The sequence below is a fragment of the Musa acuminata genome, unplaced genomic scaffold (assembly GCF_036884655.1).
Source record: "Musa acuminata AAA Group cultivar baxijiao unplaced genomic scaffold, Cavendish_Baxijiao_AAA HiC_scaffold_1136, whole genome shotgun sequence".
Classification (NCBI taxonomy): Eukaryota; Viridiplantae; Streptophyta; class Magnoliopsida; order Zingiberales; family Musaceae; genus Musa; species Musa acuminata.
Genome location: NW_027021348.1, coordinates 6,500,001 through 6,505,000, shown reverse-complemented (window position 1 = coordinate 6,505,000; position 5,000 = coordinate 6,500,001).

Below are 5,000 nucleotides of genomic sequence, written 5' to 3'. Positions count from 1 at the left end.
GGATGGGGCTTTCGTATAGCAGGGACGGTGCTGCCTCTCGCTTCGCTCGCTGTCCGCCGCTCGCCGCTCGCTCGCGCAGCCAAAAATGGCCAGTTTTGGCCCGTTTTGGCCAGTTTTTGGCCTGTTTTTGGCCTGTTCTTGCGTCGCGCGGTGACCGTCGTGAGCGGAGCAAAATGTCAGCCATCTCAGCACCCTGGAACCCCCCGGGTGGCACAGGGCTGGATGGGGCTTTCGTATAGCAGGGACGGTGCTGCCTCTCGCTTCGCTCGCTGTTCGCCGCTCGCCGCTCGCTCGCGCAGCCAAAAATGGCCAGTTTTGGCCCGTTTTGGCCAGTTTTTGGCCTGTTTTTGCGTTGCGCGGTGACCATCTTGAGCGGAGCAAAATGTCAGCCATCTCAGCACCCTGGAACCCCCCGGGTGGCACAGGGCTGGATGGGGCTTTCGTATAGCAGGGACGGTGATGCCTCTCGCTTCGCTTGCTGTCCGCCGCTCGCCGCTCGCTCGCGCAGCCAAAAATGGCCAGTTTTGGCCCGTTTTTGGGCCGTTTTGGCCAGTTTTTGGCCTGTTCTTGCGTTGCGCGGTGACCGTCGTGAGCGGAGCAAAATGACAGCCATCTCAGCACCCTGGAACCCCCCGGGTTGTAACGGACAAACTTCTAAACAAGATGTTGGATGTAATGCTTATGTCTGTCCGTTGTCTTTTGGCATGTTCATGCCTTGTACAGAATGTAAAGGGGCGGCCGAAGGCTTAATAGTCCCATTTTAGTTGGGTTGGTGGCCTCTTTAGGCTTGTAAATAAAGGTTGTGTCATGTGGACACGTTCGAGAGCTTTTCGGTCTGTAATGGACCATTTTACCCTTTGTTGTGCCACTATTCAGAGCTTGTAAAGTCTGTTTGTAATTTGCATTGTCTATGAAGTGTTTTTCGGACATGTTTGCTTGTGGATCCCGATTGAGGCGTTCTCTTTAACCCGTTCTCTCTTTTGTTGGTCCTAAGGGACAATGGGAGGCTTCGGGGAGGCTGACCTTTGCGGACGGACGCGCGAGGGTGCCGCACGCCTTAGGCAAAACCAGCTAAGGTCGTGACAATATGGTATCAGAGCGGGACAAGCACTCATAGAAACACTTGACATGCAAACGTGGGGGACCTAGCGGGGCTGCGTTGAGGGCAGTCAGCACACGCGCGACCGTTTGAGGGAAAACGGGCATGGAGATGTAGGGAAAAGAGTCGCTCAGAGGAGCGGGCATCTGAGATTGGCATTCAGAGGAATGGCCAACCCTTCGCGCAAGAGGCACCACGAGAACAGGCAAGCTTGGAAGAATTTGGAGCGCACAAAGGTTGGGATGGCTGAGTTTGAGCTACGGCTCAACGTTGACAACTTTACTTGATGGTGCTCAAGGCAAGCGAGGCGCTTGGCAAAGGACGAGACCATGCAAAGTGGAATGAGTTGCTCAGCGACCGAAAGAGTTGTGCAAAGCTCACAGAGGTGAGGGGAATTGCTAACTCGAAGAATTCGGTACTCATGCATGGGCTTGTATGCGGACGATGGATTGTTCGTGGCCATCCCAAGGCGGTCGAGACTCGTCGCCATGGAGCATTGAAACTTTCTCTTCGACATGCGAAGGATACGTCCGGAGGAGGCTGAAGTGTGCAACGAGTTCAGCATGTTGCTAGGCCTTGAGGGGTGCAGCGGTGGCTGTATTGACGTGGAGGCGCAATCTAGCAAGTGCGTTTGCAAGAGGCAGAACAATGCACAGTTTGTTCAGCAGATCGGAGTAGTCCAAGGGGATGGTGGTCTCCGAAACGAAGAGAGATGTTGCTCCAACGGGACAGTTATCCAGGAGGGATAAGTCTCAGCTCTCCAAAGGGAGAATCATGTGAGATGGACTTCACATGTTGAGGAGGAGTACCTCACAAACAACAACTCCACGAAGCTCGATGGACTGAGCAAGCGGCGAGGAGTCGTCGCATGATCTCGCTTGAGAGAATGCATTGGTGGATGCATTGCGAGATCAAGTGGGGGAGCGACCCAAAGCAACTCAAATGGAGGCACACTTGGAGTCGATATGGAGATCGGACTCAAGGGAGGGCTGACCCGTGGAATGGTGGGCGCGAGGGCCACCATCGACTCAATGCAGAAACGAGGAGCGGAGCAACTTGGGTGTAACTTGGCGAAGTACCCAAGCCGCTTGAAGGGAGCCAGCATAGAAGTTGGAACATGGAGCAGAGGCACAGCGCTTTCCCTAGACAGAGGTCAAGGACATGAACTCTTGCAGAGGCAGGAGTAGAATCATGCTGTTCCCTGGGTCCTTCATTCTGACAGAGCGGACTCATCTTGCATGGTGCCAAAGACGAAGGGAGCTTCGGGGCACATGCACCTTATCTCGGAGGAGCATTCGATGGAGGAACTAAGGCGACTCAATTTGCGGAGGCGAAGTTGAGTTCAGAAGGCCTTAGCACGGGGCAAGAGGATGCAGAGGCGGGTACTCTTGAAGAATATGCCACAGTGTTGTCATTTGAGTTGCTATGAAGGAAGCAGTGTGCAGCGGAGATTGTGCTGGTAGGGGCAGAGGCCCAGGATCCAGGCAATGGTGCACAAATTACAGCGAAGTCGGTGGACTTCGGGAGCTACTAGGCGACGGACTGTCCTAGAGCGGTGCTTCATCTAGGTGTGACCCAAGAGTGGGTGGATGAAGGTCGATTGCCAAAGGAGCGAACAAAATCGAAGGTGGAGGAGACCCTGCGATGTATTGGCAGAGGCCACACATGGAGGGTTCACAATTCGAGTTTATTCCACAAGGATCAGAATGCAATGGAGATGTCACCAGGAGGCGACATGGTGCAGCGGATCGTGGTGGAACAGTTCGTGGCAATGCGACACACACGACATTGTCCCGTGAGGGATGAGATCATATGGAGGTATGATCGGGAGCTACTGGGAGCTCCGCTTTGGTGAACAACACGACGGCAAGAAGGGCTATGGATTCAAGGAGTGAAGGCCATGGTACCGCAGAGGCGGGTCTTCCGGGCGTGCACCGAATTTTGCATCGGATGAAAACCTTGGTCATCAGCATATGGGGGCTGGGTTCCACCAAGGGAAAAGTTCGAATGCAAGTACCAGTGAGTCCCATGAGAGGGACTTGATCATGCAGAGGTATGATTGAAGCAGCTGGAGAGTTGGACTGCTCCAGAGCTCATATTCGCTTAAGGGAGCCCGACAAGTCAGAGGACAAGGTCGAGTAAGCGAACGTTGCTACCAAGGAAGCTAAGGAGAACAGAATCGGTGCAAACCCTACAATGTGATGGCAGAGGCCATGCATGGGAGTTGCAGTCTGTCTTTCCATCGACCAAACAGACTGCTTGGAGAACACAGAGGTGTTGAAGCAGGAGGTCGAAAGGGGCGAGGAAGCGACGATGAGTCCAGAGGGACTTAGCTACCCAAAATCAAGCATCAGTTAGAATGGAGGTGGACTCAGAGGAGTGCCACGGAGACATCTCTACTGATTGTGAAGGAAAGGGATACAGAGGCGAAGCGACGGATAGTAGGGCCATGGGCATGGCAGCGCCATGGTACCGCAGAGGCGGGACTTCCGTGCAAGTCATTGATCCCTTGCTCTCACGGAGGGAGAGCGCTTGGTCGTGAAAGGGGCCGAGGAGGTGGAGCATGCAGAAGCAATCTCCAAGTACCGAGACAAGGCTGAAGGGCAGAGGCCAAGAAACTTCGTAAGACCGGTGTCAACAAGTTTCTCATCAAGATAGCCGTAAGTGAAGGACTTCGGGTCATGCAAGAGTGCACGACCAAGGAACGAAGCAGGCAGTACGTGGTGCTGTACCTTTGCTACTCAGTGGAGTAGGCGGCAGGGTTGATGGAGAAGACGGTACAATCCCAGAGGCGACCTCATCTATCAGAGAATTACTCCAAGTTGGGGTGAAAACTTCCTGCATTCCAGAAGTTCAATGGCATTGAGAAGGTGAATCACAGTAGCTAACTCAACGCAAGGAGTGCAAACACTTCAAGTGCTTCAGAAGTGTGAGCAAAGAGCAGGCGAAGGCCAGTAACCAGCTCGATGCATGAAGTACAACCTCGAGGAGGCGGGCGAAGTCAAGTAACCTTTGCCTTCTCAACTCTTAAGAGAATGGGCGAAACCGAGTACCCCAGTTCTCTTATCTATCCAGCAGAGGAGCTCTGCACAAGTTCAAAGACCCTTCGAAGATAATGGAAGACAATAGTTGCCAAAATCCTCACCAACGGTGATCAGTGCTACTGAGAGTAGATTGTCCGCTTCATTTCCCAACGAAATGCCAATCGAAAGCGGAAGTGATGCGAACCTACTTGGATGTGACAACTAACTGAAAGAAGAGTCAATGAGCAGATTTTGTGGAGGAAGGACCCAAAACTTCAGAAGTTTGCGAGGCGATGCTCGTTAAAGCTCAAACAAGCATCCACCCAGTTCAAGCAGCATGTGGAAATTTTGAGAAACTGGCGCAGTAAGAATGGTCTTTTCCTTCATTTGGTGGATCCGCAGGAATCAACGAGGATCAATACAACTCAGCCAACCCCACACCAGAGTCAGAGTCATTGGCGAGTTGAAGCAGCATGGCGGATCAAAGGTTCGACTACTCAGAAACAGCAGCGGAGAGCAGCTGGGAGCCAGGAGGCGCATTGCAGCTGGAGCGGAAGATTGAAGACTCAGCAAAGGCGAAGAGTTGCAGTGTTCACAAAGGCTTCGACGAGGACGTCGAAGGGATAAGTGGGGGAGAATGTAACGGACAAACTTCTAAACAAGATGTTGGATGTAATGCTTATGTCTGTCCGTTGTCTTTTGGCATGTTCATGCCTTGTACAGAATGTAAAGGGGCGGCCGAAGGCTTAATAGTCCCATTTTAGTTGGGTTGGTGGCCTCTTTAGGCTTGTAAATAAAGGTTGTGTCATGTGGACACGTTCGAGAGCTTTTCGGTCTGTAATGGACCATTTTACCCTTTGTTGTGCCACTATTCAGAG